This window comes from Sinohyriopsis cumingii, chromosome 16 (genome assembly GCF_028554795.1).
Source record: "Sinohyriopsis cumingii isolate HCF-2022 chromosome 16, ASM2855479v2, whole genome shotgun sequence".
NCBI classification, from domain to species: domain Eukaryota; kingdom Metazoa; phylum Mollusca; class Bivalvia; order Unionida; family Unionidae; genus Sinohyriopsis; species Sinohyriopsis cumingii.
The window spans coordinates 57556112-57577524 of NC_142976.1; the positions used below are offsets into that span (position 1 = coordinate 57556112).

The 21413-nt window shown below is 34.3% G+C and overlaps 1 pseudogene across 1 annotated transcript; it reads left to right on the forward strand.

Annotated features, from left to right (window-relative positions):
- Nucleotides 1–820: 820 nt before the first annotated feature.
- LOC149780484 (beta-1,3-glucan-binding protein-like) lies at nucleotides 821–20650 on the forward strand (annotated as a pseudogene). The gene is made up of 12 exons (XR_016415093.1): nucleotides 821–980; nucleotides 3648–3728; nucleotides 4511–4642; nucleotides 5584–5711; nucleotides 8202–8276; nucleotides 9227–9293; nucleotides 9758–9925; nucleotides 10983–11060; nucleotides 11368–11485; nucleotides 15173–15241; nucleotides 16433–16559; nucleotides 20388–20650. The product of XR_016415093.1 is annotated as a beta-1,3-glucan-binding protein-like (transcript).
- Nucleotides 20651–21413: the final 763 nt, after the last annotated feature.

Genomic DNA, 21413 nt, shown 5'->3' on the forward strand with positions numbered 1-21413 from the left:
GTTTTCGAGCTGAACCGAGTTGACATGTCAAATCATATGTCTTGTTTGAACATCAACGCTCAGAAATATCAATACTTATATTGTTTATATATAAACATTGTGAAGTCACATCGATCGAGATGTTTACACGTCAACATTGTGAGGTCTTATTGAATGACAGGCTTACACACTAAACATTGGGAGTTCTTTTTGTATGACATGTTTATACACCAAACTTTGTGAGATCTTATCCTATGACATGTTTACACACTAAACATTGTAAGGCCTTATCCTATGACATGTCTACACATAAACACTGAAGACTGCATACAATGTATGCTAATTCTCTCATTTTTAATCATTTTTAATCTGTTAGCTTAAATCTTAGAAAAATAATAAGTAGATAATGTACACGATTAGGAATATCTTTAACTGCTATTTTCCGCCAAACGTTTAATGCATTTACTTCGGTTCCTCCTAAGGAAGACCTTACATTATAGGATAACCAATAACTACGCACTTCTTTTGCATGTTATCAATTCGTTCTAAGATTTAGGGCATGTCTGTATGACCAAAGGATATTACGATCAAATCGTAAGAATTTCAGAATTCAAGATTTAAATGTTTTATATGATACTCAACATTGCTTCGAATAAAACATTAAGAGGACATACACATACTGTCAGATATCATCCTAACCTGAATGTTGCTGTATATTCATTCGCTTTATTGTTTTGTTATAGATTAGTGGATAGATATCATAGTAAATACGGTAGTTATGACGTATTATGCTACGTAGGCTATCGATAGTGGTAATAAAGCACAGTTCCGATGAGGCAGAATCACATCTCGTGCAGATGTCATTGAAAGCGAGACACACAAAATGATCCTCATCTGTGTCCTGTTGCTGAACATCCTGTCAGTCTTGTCGACCAGGGCCAATGATCTGCCGCTCCCCAAAATCTCCAGCTATGAGAAAGGAGTCGAATTCATGCTGGAAGGTAGTTCTTCATGATTTTTTTATAAAAAAGAATGTAGTATCATTGCTATGCGTTTGAGCACAGATTATTTAGATTGAATTAATATATCATTGCCTTCAAACATATGATGGATGTGTCTCGTATTTTGACATAAGTTGGAGCGATAATTATTACAAATCTATCTTGTCTGGGATGGTTTTATTTTGCCAATTGGTTTGTTAGTTTGGCATAAATTGGCCAAGTTTCGTTCTTTCCGAATGAAAAATAGAAAATTATAACCAGAAAAGGGAGGTTTTACTGAATCGTCGACCTCTTCCCCACAATCCCTTCGAAATTCTCAGCTAGTCAAATGGAATATTTAACATAACTGCACCATCGAAGAAGAAATTGTTTTGAAGGTCAATCTTGGATAAGTTTCGCTTCTATATTGAAACATTTTCGTCAAAGGCTGTAAATAGTATATAACGTTAGAAAATTGATTTTTTGATAAGTGTTTTGATGCATCGTTATGATACAAAAATATTTTTCATAACACTTTTTTGTGTGAATTTATCCAGGATATTTCAGGAAAGAAAATGGAAAAGAGAAACCGTCATACACTTTTGACGCAAGGTAGTGATTTCGAATGATTTGCTGTTGAGCAAGAAAGAAGGAAAGGCTTTTTATCACCAAAAGATAATGGATATGTCAGTTTCATTACTAAAATATAAACATTACTTTAGATTCAGTTTGATCCAAAACTTTCTGACTGCAGATTTATGTTTTACAAATTAAGTGAGGTGTTACATAATTTAATGTTGGGCTTCTTTTATTGCAACATCTGATTTTGTCATTTGTCGAGTTTGAATTGACAAAGAACATGCTTTCGCACTGAGAGATTCATTAAGCAAAGTCATCTGTTGACTCTAGATGAAAAGTTGAATCCCACATATTGCTCTTGTGTGGATTATCATGGTCAAGGTCAAAGTTCATATCATTGATAAACTTTGGATCAATGTCAAATCTTATCTGATAAAATTCAGACAAATGGCAGATATGTACGAGGTCTCAAAGCTTTAAAGTAAATATAGATTTGACACAGCCGATAAAATGTGCTTACGTATAGAATTCATGATCATTATTAGAATGTAAACGTGCAGGTTATAAAGAGGAAGAAAATAATGAAAAAGGAAGAAAAAAAATAGAAAAAGAACAAGTGGAAATTTTAATAATAATTGGATTTAATTAATGAAAACCTCAGTTAAACAATTGGTATTGTAACAAAATCCAAATGACCAAGCAAAATACGTTTAAAGGTAATCGTGTGTGTGTTCACTGTAAAAATGTTTAAAATGATTATCTTTATCTCACAGTATATGTTTCAGTAGTTACATAGTCATGTGATCACACAAAAATAATTCGCTCACGATCAATATTAAAACTCTAAAATAAATGAAAAGTACCATGGTACGCTATGAAATATCGGGAAAATGTATTAGAATTCAACGGCTGTTTTCATTTTAATAAATTACAAACATCAATGTCATCAAGATAAGATTGGAATGTTGGAAGTGTCATGTCCTGTTTTTAGTATTTGTTTTGGGGTTATCATCTACGCTGTCTTTTTATAAATTAACGAACCTCTCGTAATTAAATTTAAATCGTATAACTTTTTTATACGTTGCTTTCTTCACTTGAGTATATATATATATATATATATATATATATATATATATATATATATATATATATATATATATATATATATATATATATATATATATATATATATATATATATATATATAATCAAAAGAAAAATGAAACTTGCCTGAATTTGACATTTGGAACCGCTTTGATGTATCAATGCCAGCTCAAAGTCAGCTTGGCATTATAGCATTAAAAAGTGAAAACATTCGGTCGCAGACTACATCTTCAGGTGTGAAAATATTCAGGGAATGTTTATATGGCAATGAAGTAGAGCTGACCGATAAATCCAGCCGGTTGCATTTCCCGTCGATTATGTTCCACCAACATTGATGAAAACAAGAAGAGAACGATCTCAGTTTTTCTTTCTCAAGGACGCACTTGTCAGTATAAAAGTTTATGGACGAAGTCGAGAGCAATCATTTCTGTTATTATTCAAGTGATATTAATATATCTTAAATAAGATACAAGTTAGAGTGCGAAAGATGGACAGTCAGACGAACGGATGGAGATGAGAATAGTGTGCCTTCTGCATGGAAATGAAAGTAAAATTAGGTTGGTTACTCAGATTTACCTTTAGCTTCCCATTACAATAAACATCCTCACTCCTGGCACAAAACTACACACCCACAAGCACAATCTTGTATACCATTCATTTTCATTTTAATTACTAATATAGACTTTTGAGTCCCTGATCGAATTACACCCACCTGCCCGTCTCCAATTTAAGCCGAAAAAGACAAATCCCCGCTCGGAACTGTGCGTGGGTTGACATTTTCAGGCTTTGCTGACAATGTTAGCTTCCGCATCTACAAGAAAGATCATTGTATATTCTATGACCGTATGAGTATGACCAGTAGTTATTTTGTTTTAGAAATTAATTCGTAAATTCATGTAGGCACAGAAATTCAAACATTAGCCAGGATAACAGTAATCCGATAATACATGTTTTCCGAATGTGATTCTAAGGTGAAAGTGGATAACAGCAAACATTGTCTTTCAGATATTCCTGGCCTCCGGTTTCTTCATGTCATCTACGGCAAGAACGAGAAAGACACAGTGGTTGGCGTCTTCCAGCAAGCGGGTAAGGAATTCATTCTTTAGGTTAATCATGCAAAAATAGATTTTAAAGTTATCATCGTCATAATCAAGAATTGCAACAGAATAAACCAATGTAACGTCACTTATTATCATCACAATCAGTTATTATTATTATTATTATTACACCTCACAGCGAAGCAAGCAATGTTGAACATTTGCTTGAAGCTTACTTGAAGACGATGTTACCCCTATTTTCAGTGACATAAAGAGAACAGTCGTTACAAATTGAAAGGTTATTAAATGTGATATCAGATATAATTTTCGATTATTGAAAATAATGATCACACATTCACAAACCTCAAATTTCACACGCACATGGTGTTCTTGCTTTATTTCTGTATTTCATGTCCCTTAGTAGGAAATATGATCCAAACACCGAATATACACACATATTCCCATCTCACATGACTTGCCACTCATGCGTGAGAATATCTAGAGAACTGTATGATGATAAGAAATTATTACGTTTCGTGAATAAGGTGCTTTATGAAGTCTGCTGTTAGCAATTTACTAATTACTCGTGTTGAAAAATATCTTTTTAAAACCAATTCACATAATAATTTTTTAACACAAATCATTAAAATCTAACAATGCTATAAACGTAAATACTAACAGCACATATCTTATGTTTAGTACATTATGATTATTATTATTATTATTATTATTATTATATCAAAAATATTTGTAATGATATAAATGTTTGTTCTTTGTAAATCGACCAAACATTTGTTTTAATTCGGTGACTGTGTCAACCTTTTAATTCAGTAAATGGGATGTGGTACCACAGGAGTAACAACTTCAAGCTAGACGAGGGAGAAAAGCTTCAATATCGGATTGTGGCTGAAGTTGAAGGAAAACTTATACACTTTCCCTCTGACGGTTTCCTGGAATGGTTAGGTATGTGAGCACTCACTTAACATCCATTCTTTCCAAAAAATTAATATTCATTATTTTATTTGCGTTATTCACATTTCTTTGTCTTCAACGTGTTGAATGAAGATCGATTACACCTACCTGGACCCAATGCAGTACCGAAAACTTATTACTTTTTTACCAGTCTTGACGACTTATATTTAGAGTGTATACAAGAGGCGTGCCGAAATGGCTCTGACTGTCATTTTACTTCAACAACAAAGAATTAAACTATGACGTGAACAAGAACCTTGCCGGAAGGAATAATACTGTCCTCAAGTAGATGTGAACTGATTCTATAAAGTAACAGCCGATGACAGGCAATGATTTTGAGGGCAAAGTTTTTTTAAAAAAGATCGTTCAGATGAAAAATATTCATTGTTGATGTAATTTCTGATATGTTCAGCATCATTTAATAAGATTGTGCTAATAGTATAAATAGGATGGCAAGTAAGAGTTTGAGCCAATTTCAAATTTACTTCTTTATAAATATTTTGATATAAAATCAACTCCGAAAATTGAAGCAAGTGAACGTGTTATGAGACCTGTAGTGAATATCAGCACACTTTTCTGAAGTATGTGGTAAATGCTGATACCCAGTGCCGAGATCTGTAGCGAATATTGTTACTCATTTCTGACATCTCTAGTGAATGCATTTCCGAATTCTGCTAGGATATGCTATTACCCATTTCCGAGACATATTAGTGAATGCTATGACCCACTTCCGCACTTTGCAATGATGCAATTATCCATTTATGACACCAGCAGTTAGGCTATTACTCATATCAAATTCGGGTTACATTATAATCTGTTACAAAAAAAGTAATCCTTTTCTCTGAATACCTAATTAGAAGCTAAGGATGAAATGACATAATCGTGCGTATTATAAATGTTTCTAAAATATGAAATCCTTTCAAATCTTTCAGAACCAAAACTCTTTTATCCCAAAAATGCTGTTCGGAGAGGCACGGTCGTCTTCCGTGACGACTTTGACCACGGCGACCAACCTGATAGGAACCATTGGGACTATGAAGTCTCCATGTACGGGGGATATGTATGGAATTTTTTATGTTTTTCATTTGTGTTACTAGACCAACATGACATGTCAATTTGACCTTGAATTAGAATAGTTTTTCAGGCCCAGGCCATCTGAGAAATATACAATAGCAATGTGCAAACAATTTGCTTGGTCATGTCAACGAGATACTTTGCAAGATCATGAAATTAAGATGCATGCAAACTGCAATGTATATTTATCGCTTAAACGAATAGTCCACCGAAAGCTCACACCAATGGGTCGATTCTGGAAGACATATTTACACAGAAGCCTCAATCTTAACTTTTAAAAGTTTGTTTGCAATGGCGGGCATTTTAGTTTTATCTCAGTATCCGTTACATTTTCTGTCAATGCAGAAACGAATATCGTATTTTAGCGTTCATGATACAGCGGTAAAACGTGGCAGGTGTCTCTCTTAAAAGGTGTAAATTTGCAGCAAGGTCATGGATTGTCTCTGCAATGACAGCACAGAGGCAAAGTTAACAGAAAACACACAATGAATGGTTTTTCTTGTATGTTGATTATATATTTGATTTTAATCTAGGTACAGTTTTTAAGATACAGAATATATGCAGTGAATAAAGTGTTGTTCACTGCGGCACTAGGTTCTGTCGTGTGAGTGGGGTGCTGGGTCAAAAAAGGCAGTTAGATAAAATAAAAAAAAAGACGAGACATAACAAAGATGTATCACCATATGTGTGAATCAATAGTCTTTTGGAGTATGTATGCATGTAATTCAATTTTATCCTGTAACCAGTTTTAAAAGGCCTTGGGGAAACGGTAAAATTAGGTTATTATTAACTCAAGTTGTCGTTGGCATTTAATCGAATGCTTTTGAGATCTTTGTAATTGCTAAAACGTTTCTCTGTTAAAGATGCGGCTGTAAAAGTCAGTAAGTCACTTGCGAATCGGATATAGTCTAACTATACATTTTCTCATTTTAGTGCAAGCCTAGCCATCCCCAACCTATCATAGCCACCAAAATGGGTTCTAACGTCTAATATATATATATATATATATATATATATATATATATATATATATATATATATATATATATATATATATATATATATATATATATATATTTATATATATGCCCTTTGTCTGTCGATTACGTTTTTTTTTTTTTGGTGGGGGGGTTGTTGCTACGGTTCTTCAATAATTCAAGATATGTGATGGATAATAGTGTGTCTTTCTGACCACATGGACCCTGGGGTAGGGGCTCAAACCGTTAAAAATAGCACTACACCAAAGCATGGAATCCTAATCTTAGGTTAACGTCAGAGATATTACACGTTATTATAGCACGGAATGAATTGTAAATTATATTTTAGTGTGTTATAGTACTATAGCATGAATGGAATTGTAAATTATCTTTAAATGTGCTACTGTGCTATAGATTGAATGAAGAGTGATATTATTTTTTTTTACATTAACAAACAACAAACTTTGTACGTAAATGCATAGTCATATCAGAATGGCACATCAACTGCATAATGGATATTGGAATCTTGCCCATAAGTAACTGTATAGGGATAGTAAAATGAGAGGGGTTGGGGTTGGTGGTGGAGAAGGAAATGTGAGAGATTTGCGATACTAAGCTATTGAAGTAATACTATTTCTCCGTGCTTACAATCTGAATCAGATACTATGTCCACAGAGCACGCATTTTGCGATGGCCATCAACTTTTCTCCTGTTTTCATTTTTTCAAAAATAAAATAGAATAACCAGTCGATGACACTGCTGGCAAACATAGACCATACCATAAACCACACCTTATCATATAACAACGAAGTATTCAAGTTCTATTTCAAAGGTCATTAGTAATTCTGCTAACTTTGAAATAATTGCTCGAGAAACACAGAAGTGACTTTGAAAGTTATATTCAACGATGAGTTGTATCAAACTGCAATCATACAATAACACAGATATACACGAAACGAAAACCATCAATATATAATACTTTGGCTACGTATAACTACGATAAGAATTTATGATTTTATTAAATTTACTCTGAAAAGGAGAGTATTTGTGTGGACTGTTTAAACTGGCAAAGATCAAATATATTGGATGGGGGAGGGGTAATCAAGCTGAAGTTTTGGCAATACAGGATTGTAAAGTATTTCAAACATTGATTTACCGATCGAGACGATCTTGGGCATTTTGAGGGTGTGTGGTTGATGCAAACAATTGTCACCATATGCTTTAAGGATTATGCACGTGTTACTTTCATCATTTACTTCAGATACATTTGCATAGAAATGTAACATCTGTACACCTTACATTGTAGATTGTCACACGTCCCATTTCATTTATTTGGAAGGGTTTATCTTCCATCTTCCTAAATTTGCATGCAATTCATTTTAACATTTATTAACTGTACCTTTAGTTCCTATTTTGTCAATATGACAAGAAACTTATATATATATATATATATATATATATATATATATATATATATATATATATATGTTTATTTTCAGAACGGGGAGTTCCAGGTGTACACACCAGCCAAGCCAAACGCCTTTATCAGAAATGGTCATCTTTTCCTCAAGCCTGTAAGTAACAGAATCCATACATATAATGTTTATAAAATACAAGTACCGCCGTGTCCGTCTCTCCCTCCCTCTCTCTTTCTCTCTCTCTCTCTCTCTCTCTCTCTCACACACACACACACACACACACACACACACACACACACACACACATCAATCGGCTAATAAGAAAGGAAAATTACACTGAATAAAGTAAAGGGTCTATTTTTGCTAGAGGATGGGAGGCACCGGAATTTTTTGGCAGCTTTTTAACGTTTTGGGGCTATAGTGTACTGTGTTTTGCTCAGAAAATCCGTGGTATAGAATTGTTTTTGGTTATTTTTGGTTGGTATGGGGTGCGATATGAATTTAAATGCAGTGTCAATTCCACGTAAGTACTGACAGTATCAACACAGCATAATCCCAAAAGTAGTTTCCAACAAAGATTTAGGCTTAAAGAAAAGCATTATACTGAGGGAAAATCAATCATAGATGAACCTAATTAATGGTCTAAACATTTTATTTACCTGTGGCAATCAATTGTTTTCTAGAAAACTCCACTTTTCCTTTTTCAAAACAACCCCACGTACTCTTAACATCCAATCTGGATAAAGTCTACGCGTTTTGCAACCACGGCCTCAACGGATCTTCAATTTCAATTCCCTTGCAGAGATGCTGACATTGACAAAAGCGACGTAATAAGTTTAGATGGAGATTATCTGAAAAATCTAACAATCAGTTTGGTGCTAATTGATTTTTAGCAACATACATCGCAATTATTCATGTACCAATACTAACTGTTTACGCAGAGAAAATCGGATAATATGGCGACAAAACGAAATATTCTTTTGCATTTTGGAGCCACACAAATATATATACTTCAAATGCATAGAAAATGGTTCTAGGGACTAAATTGCACGCATAGCATTTTGTATGCTAGGATTTGTACGTACACGTATTTCCATTGTCGGCAGACATTGACGATAAATGATGCGAGATTTGATGAACATTAATTGACGACAGGAGTGATGGATTTGCATCGTGAGTACTTGAGTGTTCTCTCTCTCTCTCTCTCTCTCTTTCTGTACACATTGATGAAATATTTTGCTCCTTGTCAGACTTTTATTTGGTCTGTAATATATATTTCACGAACCCATCCAAATACGTACTTCTTCCAGTGACCAAACTATCCGTCTGTACTACGGATGCAGGACATTTATGACAGATGTCATGTACACAAATTGACCCGATTTACAAAGTAAAATGAAGACGAAAAGTGTATTAGTTTAAGTACCGTGTATTTGTCGATACGTAATTGAAGTTAGTATGCATTTTGGGTGTGCTTATTTGTTTGTGTGTGTGTACATAGCAGTATTATTGATAGTTGAATTTTTTTTAAAAACCAATTTACATTATTATTTATGTACGGACAATAACCGCCAATGTTTATAAGCGAGTCCATACATTCGATATGCTCTCATTTATAAATGGTACTTACACTTTAGAAATGTACGGAATGTGTAGCATCGCAGATAATAACGGATGCAGGCGGGACGGACACAACGGTTTGCTCCCTCCAGTGATGTCTGCCAAGATCAAGTCCAAGCACACCATCCGGTACGGCAAGGTCGAGGTTAGAGCCAGGATTCCTAAAGGAGATTGGATCTGGCCAGGTTCGTTCGATGCCACACATTCTCAGTGATTTATTTAGCATATAATGCAATATCCGGAGGTTGAAACTTTCATTATGCCAGATAACTCATGGATTGGTTGATCGCACATAAATTGTTTCTGTGCTTTCACCAAATGTTTTGTTGTTTTACATGTTAAGATTAGTAGGTAGATTGCCTGAGTTGGAGGTCAATACAATTTTGAGCATGCCTTTAAATAGTACTTTTCGTTTCAAGTCACTCAAACCGGACTTTATAAATAACGGACTTTTTGATTGGTAATGAATAGGATCTTGTGGAACTCCTCACCTCCCAGAAGGTTTTAGAATATGCTAGTTAAGTAATTTCTTTTTCCTCTTGATCAGATTTTATACATTTAGGTAATCAGATATCGATCATTCCTCTTGAATTAAGGGTCCAGGTTCATCGTACTATATGCATTTAATTACCCTGTCTGATCGGTATACCGAAGTAAAATACCAGAGCAAAACACATTGTAAGCTCAACACATTTAGTGTGTGAATAGGTTGAAATTCATACCTTGAAGGTCTTGTTTGTATATGGCATGCAAGCTTCCCCTGTCCTTTATGGCATGAAATCGTCTGTGTTTCTATTCGTGTTCCATAGACGGAGTTTCCTTTGTTTTGGAATTGATTTTGAGGCTCTTACTATTTCATATGAGCCATCTGAGCTGCTGTCACGCGAAACTGGGATTAAACAACCTTCTGTTTTAGACGTGAGATGCTAAATGTCAACAGCAGTTAGGACGACGGCTTGTGTAGCGGAGTGAAAGGAAATTATTGGAGAAATATTAGATTAGAACTATAGTTGTCTGGAAGTGAAAACATTTTGAGGTTAACCACGTATGTAATATTTTGCGTTCTATGTGTACATATCTCCTTGAAAACACCTACTATAAAAAAAGCTGACAAGTTCTTGTTTTTATGAATCACGCCGTGTCTTACAAATGGACAGAAACAGCCAAATAACACAACACTTTTATAAGACAGTAAATAAACCAGTGCAATGCACTGATTGTTATTTTCGATTTTCATTTCAGCTATATGGATGCTACCGAAGGATTCCAAGTATGGTCAATGGCCTAGATCCGGTGAGATTGACATGATGGAATCGAGAGGTACACAAAACTACCTATTATAGCAACAGAATGGCCTGGGTTTCATTTAATTTCCGGAGCACTTAAGTTCTGAATTGTATCCTCCACGTTCCGTAATTATTCTTAATACAGCTAATTTGTGCGAATCTGCTAGCGCACACACACTCACACGCACACATAATTTGTCATAGCTTTGTCAATCTATTTGGGCATTTTATCATTTCGAAATATGTTTTCAATCCATTGATTTCTTTTAGGGATTACTTTAAAACCCTTTTGACCATGCATACATGTATATACACTGTAGTTATATTATTTTCTCTGATAGGGAATGCTGTTGCCAATGATCCGAGTGGTCATAACCATGGTGTCACTGAGGTCATCTCCACACTCCACTGGGGACCATCAGCGAGTCACAACGGCTTCATGAAAACGCACGGAGGCAGGTGGGTCCTCACTGTTTCAATACATGTTCCATAGTTTTTAAAATTTGTCGAGGTGTACAAACAACGGCGCACCTTCGCTAGTGAATCTCCTTTCTCATATTTCGTTACGATGTCCTGACCTGCCGATAGGAACTAAATCTTATATATATATATATATATATATATATATATATATATATATATATATATATATATATATATATATATATATATATTTGTTATTCATATTCATTGATATTATGTGCTTGACCTTCGTCCTTGACTGAGAGTAGAGTTTTCCCTACCTGTTAGTCTTTTTAAGATGTTAATTTGAATTTGTGTTCAGAACACAGTTATGATTACGACTTTAGAAGGTTCTGGAAGCGAGCTTGTTGACAATGTTTTAGATTTTTTTTCCATTAGGAATCACCCACATCCAGTATATGTTGTGACGTCATGTGTCAGGTGACAGTGTGCATAGAAATAGAGGTTGTACCCAAAGTCTCAATTATTACTTTATGTTCAGTCTGTGGAAGCATTTACTATTTTGTTCAGATATAATCTAAGAGGAAGTATTTATTTAAGCTATACAATGGAATTAGAAAGTGCTCATTGCCATTTTGGACTTATACGCTACTGAGGAATTATTGAGGACTCATTCATAGACATTATGGATTATATCTTTGTGGTCAATCAAGAGAACTGATAGCACCTTGAAGACTATCTATTTATCTATCTATCTATCTATCCGTTTAGTAAAATTTCACAAATCATTTATTTCCCTAGAATGCAATCTGAAAAATTAAATTGAACTGAAAGTAACGTGAATTAAATTCAAAGTAATCCTAAAGGTTCTATCAGAAGTCCAAAATATAGAATGTTCCGAATGAAACCAGTGGTTTTCCGAAAGAATTCCAATTTTGAATGTGATGATATACCAATAGAGATGATGTATCATACTTATATAATATAACATTTCTTTGAATGAATTGACAATAATCTAAAGTAATGATTTAGTTCAAAACGTAAATGAACACTTTGCAATTCCAATGCATACTTTAAACACATAATTCCTCTCAAGTCATATCTGAAGGAAACCAAAAGTGATTCCACATTGATTTATATTAAAATAAGAATGAATAATTGTTTACCTTGTCTCGTTGATCAATTTCTTAGCACGTTTACTCTATAGACTTTGTCCAAATAGTTATGTTATGCTGTAAATACATAGCAAATTTTTGGTTCACTGATATCATTTATGTTCATTACAAAGTCACGAAAGTGGCCAGCATCAAACACAACGTTTGTCTTTGTTTTAATTATGTACCAATATACTTTGACCTTGTAATATTTGCACAACTGACCTAGGGAATTCTGTCTTTTCACTTAGACTATCACCCGACTTATGCCGAAACGAAATTCCCTCGATTTCCACTGGAGATTTCCATCAAATTCATAAACAAGGGCAGGTCTGTTTACTTAAAGTTTAGCAAACAACCTGTGCAAAATTAGGTGGACCACAGAATTTCCAAGGAAAAAAACCTAATATCCTGAACTCTAATCCAAGTAAAAATGTCATTAAAACTGACATTAGTCAGGTAGGCCCAATCTCCAACCCTCAATTAAGGACAAAAGTCAATGGCATTTTATATATATATATATATATATATATATATATATATATATATATATATATATATATAATGGGTTTAAATTGCTGATTTATAGGAATTTGATGTACTAATACTGTTCGTATATCTAATTGTGATTTTCCAATGTTTTATATTAAGCATATAACTATGGTTTCAAAAGTAGACCATTGTTTCTCTAGATTGGTGATGAATTTCCATTCGTTAACAAAACAGAAAAGTAACATGAAACTCTCGTTTTCTAAATGTATTAAGCACGTTGCACAAAGTCATCAAATGATTTCTTTTTTATCTCCCATGGGACAAAAATGCGTGAAAATCTGTGAAGTGAGAGAGTAAAAAATATGAAGCTGGATGAAAACCTTGAACTTGAACTTTAAACATTTTAGTAGTAGAACCTAAATGGTGATACTGTGATATGTACACTTTCCATGGGAATTTCCCACACTCTTTCGTTATAATATAGATACAATGTTCCTCTAATTTGTTGAGACTAGAAGACAGTGCTTTACATTTCTTGACATCCCGATACACACACAATTTGTTTCTATTTCTCTCCCGCCCTCTTTCTCTTACCCTGTCATGGCTGGTCAGTCAGAGTGTTCGTGTTACCTTTGTTGAGCCACATCATCCTCTGGCTCTCGTTGGAATAATGACTGGAAACATTTACAGATTAATAGGTCAACACGGAGATGGAGGATGCAAACAATATAATGGTCAGTTACCCCCACCCCCTTGATCTGTTCATTAGACAGCGAACATATCAGTTTGACCCAATAATCTAAAATCTCGATATCTGACTCCTCGCCAGCCTCGGGCCAAAGTCCGGAACAAATGTGCATGGCAGATTTTCGCATATGGCATGCAGCGATATCTAGGGTATGATGGTAGACAAAATGACCATCAGAGAAAGTAAAAGAGTAATAGAGAGATGGAGGATAACAAGAATTTTAAGGTATTATGGTCAATAGAACTGGTAAGTACAGTATGATAATGACTTATGTCCACTTCAAATAACGCTAAATGTTTGAATTACCTCTTTTTGGTTTGTCTTTTCGCTTAGCCTATTCCCCAATGGTCGCGCTTTCACTATAGCCATACGATCTTTCTAGGGCCCGATTTTATTCATTTAAACCCTATTAGAATTTTAAGAATGTGTAATTGAATGTTGAATAATTAAAGTGTGTCATTGCATGGGCTATAATTAAAGTGTGTTTGTATGTGGTATAATTTAAGTGTGTAATTGTTTGTGGCATACTCTGAGTACCTGTAAAGTATGAATGCTCGATCTTTGATACCTTACTCGTATACATTTTTCAAGTCAATAGAAAGTGTATACACCTTGTGGTATATATATATATATATATATATATATATATATATATATATATATATATATATATATATATATATATATATGCATATTCACTAACTTCTTTCAAAGATTTGGACTTGCCACTAAAATATTCATTACTAATACAAAAACAACCGGAATTATATGTACGTTTGAGATACATTACTGGAATCGGATCAACCTATGTATCGGTGTCATTATTTTAGTAAACAGATAAAAAGAACGTAATTGTAAAAAAAAATGTATAAGTAAATATAAATTTATAAAATCTTACACGGAACATATAGGGAGTCCTATACAGTCATACGAATCTCACATTTTAGCACGAAGTACCTACCTATGTTTTGACCGAATTGCATAGCATCTCTGGCTTATGGTTGGCCATTATAATATCTGTCTGTCAGGTCTTTTGTCTGGCATCAGCACTGTGGTTAAGGTTTGGGTTGAACTCGATTTCTCAGACATTAGAATGTGAAGAGTCACGTTGCTTTATATGCAGATGTTTCATGGGAAATCTTGAGAAAAACTCTGGCAATGTGACGTATTTTTAATGTTCTACTGATGCTAAGTTTTTCGTTGATTTGAGCGCCATCCATTTAAACAAGTGCATGATTTAAAACTCCAACATATCATTCTTTCCATAGCGTTTGCCTTGTTTGTTGGTAATGATGTAGACTATTGTATTATTAAATTTTAATATTTCAGGCAAAACAACAATGGATGGAACTCTGATTTCCACGTCTATACACTTGATTGGACGCATAACCACATCATGTAAGTTAGTAGAGTTTTTATTCCGTTTTCAACCTTATACTATTTTCCATCCATCGTGAACCTCCACCAATAAACAGTCTTATAATATTTATATTTGTTATAAAAAAAGATACATCATTTCTGTTATAAATTGTTATTTTTAATGAAAGTTAAGGCAAATATGGGAAATCAAAGCAGAAATGATAGTGCACTGGAAATGGAATGTTTTGCCTCTAACATATTTAGCAATGATAATTAAATATTAATGCAACGAAATCCCAACAGCTTGAAAGTTATGTTTGAAAATTCGGCTTTAACTTTAGTATATTTCAATAATTTACTTTTCATATTTATGTTGCATAGCACACCATAGTTAGCTATATTTTATTGGGAAGGGGGAAAGATCATTGTCAGTCAATCTGGCAATTAACATTTATTTCTAAATTATTAGGTTTTTCGGGTAGAAAATGACGTTTTAAGTACATTTATGTACTCCCTTGTCTCTGGCTATGTAGCAGAAAGAGGCAAAACCAACACGTTTAGTAAAACTAACAAATGATGTATTTTCCTAGAATGTGAGGTGAAAATTAAGTAAAGACACTTACAGTATTGTGAATTGTTATATCACAAATCCAAAAGTATAAAATGTTCCGAATGAATGTCAATAGTGTTTAATGCGCTGATGTAGCAATAGTCTATAATGTATTGATATACCGCAAGGATGCAATCCGGTATGTCTTGGAATGAGTTCTCCATAATCCCCAAAGTAGTGTTTTAGTCCGAAACGTCATTGAGCACAATGTAATTCCAAAGAATAATGTAAATAAATCATTCCTTTCAAATTATATCTGAACACAACTACAAACTCTGAGCATAGATTCCCTAAGACTGATATTAAACTGGAATGAATAATTGTTTACCAAATCCTCTATATGCATATTTTAATTGAAATATGTCGCAGTAGAGATTTCTGAAAAACTCAAGATCTTAATGGAAAATTACACCAAACTGTAAACAATTTATCTTTCAGAACCTCATAAGCTCGTAAACAAGGTTTTGTTTTGAACTTTTAGTAAATATCTTAAAACATGACGATAGTCAGGTTGGCAAAAACTATATCCTTAATTACGGACAAAGGTCAAGCACATAATATAGATTAAATATACATTATACTTTTTCATAGTTGTCTTATGTTATACACCATTGTTGTAGCGTCTCCGTTGACAATCAAGAAGTAATGCATGTAAATGCCCCTGCAGGTGGATTCTTTCATTTTGGTGGTTTTACAGGGGACAATATCTGGAAAACTGGAGAACCTATGGCTCCTTTTGATCAACCGGTCAGTACAAAGTGACACAACACTATGAACACATCCGTCTGTCTGCTTCCTGTTTTTGTCTGTAAATGTGTATACATAATGCCTTCATGTACTTATGCACGTATGCATGCCTTTTTTTCTTTATACATATAAACAAGTTTATTTGTAAAAAAAAACGACCGCTCCGTTGGCCTAAGTGGTTCGAGCGTCCGCCTTGGATGAGGGAGGTCTCGGGTTCGAACCCTGGCCGAGTTATACCAAAGACTTATACAAATAGTACTCTCATGTGCCTTGTCTGGTGCTCAACATTAAGAAGTTAATGTTAGGACTCGTGGGGCCGAGTCTCAGGAGAATGCAACTAGGTGGGAAATGATCCTACATGTCTGCGGCATGGTGCCCCAGTGCTAGACATTTCTGTAAAAAAAAAACACTGCAGACATCGTAGCGATATGACTGGAAAATTGTTAACGCTACGTTAAAAATCCAAATCACACATACACAGAGGCACACATACACGTTTTTGAAAAAAAGTCTATCTTTAAACATGTTTAAAAAGCGAGAAATTTAAATTTATTTTTTGACACCCTGAAATTGTAAAGTTCTTGCCGAAAATTTACATTCCGAAGAAAATATTTTCAGTCATTAAATTTAAATGGATTACATATATGTTTACTGACTTCCACTTATGTCTTTTTATTCGGTTTCGTAATGCCACGAGAATGACATGAGTTAATGCCTTTTTTATTCGGTTTCGTAATGCCACGAGAATGACATGAGTTACAATAAAACAGTTCCAGTAGATCAGTTACGTCTTCATTGTGACCTGTAGATCTCACCCAAATGCTATCCAGCTGATCAATGATCCACCTCTGCTCTTCTGTTCAAAATAGACTTGTGCAATCCAGTTCATTTAAAGAAAGGAGACATAATGACACGGCGCTTAACTTGCCAGACATGCCGTATAGGCTACGATGGTATTTTCTGCGGAAAGGCAATTTACTCATGTTGCCTCGGCAATAAATAACCTCCTTGGGAGAGAACCTGTTGTCTGCTGGCGTTTGCACTTTTATTTCTGCAAACTATTCCCTATTGGTATCTTTTACTTCGAGAGAGGCAACTCATATTGTGCAGTTTTAATTACAGCCAGGTAGCTAATACCGTATTAAGTTCAGTTTTAATTAAAGCCAGGTAGTTAATACCGTATTAAGTTCAGTTTTAATTAAAGCCAGGTAGTTAATACCGTATTCGGTTCAGTTTTAATTAAAGCCAGGTAGTTAATACCGTATTAAGTTCAGTTTTAATTAAAGCCAGGTAGTTAATACCGTATTCGGTTCAGTTTTAATTAAAGCCAGGTAGTTAATACCGTATTAAGTTCAGTTTTAATTAAAGCCAGGTAGTTAATACCGTATTCGGTTCAGTTTTGATTAGAGTCAGGCAACTCATACCGTATTTATTTAATTTAACTTTATTGCCACTAATCATCCTACACTTCTTATACAGGATTGTCATGAAACTTGAAACACACATTCCTCTCATCGTTTGGCTTGTCGAAAATGAAAATGAAATATCTAAAATTTCATAAATATAATATCCAAAGAAATTTCAGACACAGTAAGTGAAAGTAACATATAGATGTGCCTACATTCTCTCAACTGGTTCATGTTGCAAATGCAAACAATATCACCTTACACCTGTCATTCTCTCGTGAGTTCATACTATTTGTAGAGCTTAATTCTGTTTTTTTTTTTTTTTAAATGGTGCCGGTTTGATGTCTGTGATTGCCAGCTTGAATATTTTGTCACTGCAGCTCTTCAGGAACGGAAAGTCAAATCGACATGGAGTTTTCACCAAATGACTTTTTATAATGGTGGCGTTCTACAATGGTGGCGCTCTACAGTTTCGTATTTTGCATAGGGAGGGTTAAGATTTTAAAGAACAAGAATTTCCCCGGCTTTCTTCACTTGTTATACTGGCTATTTAAAAAGGACCTTGTATATCTTAGGTATAATTCAAAGAATCTTTAATTCCCTTTATTTTCATGTATGATTGATGGGTGTAATATGGGTATAGATTATACAGCTTGGCCTTACTCGAGATGTGCACCTTTCAAAAAAGTGCTAGCTTTACTTGGTCATTTTCACTTCCTGAACTTCAGAGGTAAATTGTATGAAAAAAGAGCTGATAACTTTTTTACATTTTATATATTTGGTAATTCATTCATTGCACTTTCAGAAGCTTGTATTGTCTAGTCAGGCAAAATTAATTTCCCCTATTTTAATAGATGCTATGGATAGTGAACTTTATTCTAATTCAGGCTGTTTTTTAAGCAAAAGTACAATATCCAAAGAAATATCATCCACATTACATTAATGTAGCATAGAGGTATGCCAACATTCTCTCCATTGTGCATCTTTTAAATGCGAACAACTTCACCTCGCATACGTCACTCTCTCAAAAGTACATAATAACTGGTGAACGCCCCCAATGCCTGGTGCAAAATTAAAATTATTCAGGTCTTGCTTCATATGTGGCGGTTACAACAGCTAATTTTAAAATCTTGTAGTTGTTCAAAAATAACACAATAGTTTTAACACTCAGAACAAAAATGACTTTATCGTGACTTCCTGAAAATTATTTTGCCTCAGTAGAGAGCTAGTCCCTTCGATTGTTTAATAGTGAGTGAAAAAAGACATAAAATGATACATTTACAGCCGAATGTCTTGCTCACGATACAAGATTTATATATAATGGGAATATGTAAAACAAGGCAGGTAAAAGCTGTACCCCTTGCAGTGTACAAACAGTGGCACTAGAACGTTTATAGTCACACTTAGAATCGTCAGGTATTTTTCACCCGCTCCATAATGTTATAACGAAGAAAGATGAGTAAGCGCTAATAAGAATCGTCATTAATGATCTTCTCAACAATGGGACGTATTCACTATTACTTTCTTCGAGATTCTAATTTAGCGACAAAAAAATAATTCTTGCAGATTTCTTGGGCTACATTCAAGCTTCGATTGATTTAATCAAAAGAACCTCAACAAGCAATATTTCATTTTTATATTTATCCGATTTTATTATCTTTTTATTAAGTGTCCCATGCTACCTTGACGCTTTGCATTTATCACCTGTATTTTGTCAACCAGTACGAGATTTTTTAAAACTTGAATATGTTATCTTTTGTGAAAAGAGTCCTTTACTTCTAGGTAAAAGCTTGGCGGACTGATGTCTGAATCCGAGGTAAAAACTTTAGAGTGCAGCATAAATTAAGTTTACAAAGGATAGACAGGTTCACTTCACACATTATGATTGCATCTCCGTAATGGTATTTCAATCCGTTCTTTATGACGAATCAGAGTTCTCTTTCCCTTTGTTAAAAAAAGATGTATAGGAACGTTTTTGTAATAGTTCTCCCTTCTTACAAAAGCTGCTTTTTAAGGATTTCAGTTACGTATGGTTTAAGATCAAGAGAGCAAAAGAATTTCTTGAATACCATCAACAATGTCGAAAATTATGAAAGTATCGATTACGTTTTTGTTCTAAGCAAACTGTGAATCAGACATTGATGGAACAATATTTTTTCTTCTTTCATTTTGTTAAATATATTTGTTATATATCAAGCCCTTAATTATTTGTGTATCTCAATTGCTATTGCGTTTAAATCGGTCGATTAGTACAGATGTCATATCAATATCTATAAACCGTATCATTGTTCGGTTACAGTTCTAATGCATACACTTTAGTTGAAGGATGATACAAAATATGACTGTACAGACAGTAACAATAATTTGTCTTCTGGCAGGGATTTGGTTGATAATAATGCGTACAGTCTGTTGTTTCTTTTAGTTCTACTTGATTCTGAACGTAGCGATCGGAGGAACCAGCAATTTCTTCCCAGACAATTGGCATTACGACGCCAAGAAACCATGGGCAAACAATTCACCCCATGCGAACGCTGACTTCTGGGCTCACAGATACGAATGGGAACGGACGTGGGTTGGCGACAATGTGGCCATGGAAGTCGATTGGGTGCAGATGACTCAGTACTAGGTCTATATTGTCAAGACTTAACTACTATGCATACATAAATAAAATTAATTTTATCACGGCGTTTATCTTGGTGTCTGTAAGGTGGGTAGTGGCATCATTACATAAAAATATTGAAGATAAATTGATAAATAAAGAAATTGATCTGTTTTTGGGTTATTTGTGTCTCACTGGCATGTGGCAACTCTCGAAAGCACATCATTTAAAAAAGTAGGACATTACTATTGGATGAGCAAGTAGCCCCTACGGCCACTGTTTGATGACTGTAGGGATTTGTACAAGCATAGACCGGCGTGGAGATAAAATGAATTTCTGTACTGCCTAAGCGTTGAAATACAGATATCAGCTGTACGTTATTCCGATCTTAACTCCATGTCAAAACATAGCTGAACGTTATCACTCTAACTTTACCATTCTTCTCACGAATTGGGATGTAACATTTTTTTTTTAAAATTGTGCAGCGACTACCTCACGTCTTTTTTGTCACGATATCCCGTTTCACGGTGGCGTATTTTTTCTGTGTGTAGTTCTTCTTCTTCCTATTGCTTTTAAAATGAATTATTTCGAATCATAAGCTGATGTGTTTCACACACTATGGGGTGACGTCATAAGTTTAAATCATAATCGTGTAGCATTATGGATATATCTTACCAGACGCATTGGCTATATTAAGTACATATCTAGTATCCATTGAATCACAAAGCGCAACCAGATCGATGGTGATAAAGACATTTAAACGAACCACTTCTTTTAGAAATAATTAGCAAATGTAGCTAAAAATATGCTATTACCGTTATGTTTATATCTATAAGACAAAATTTATCA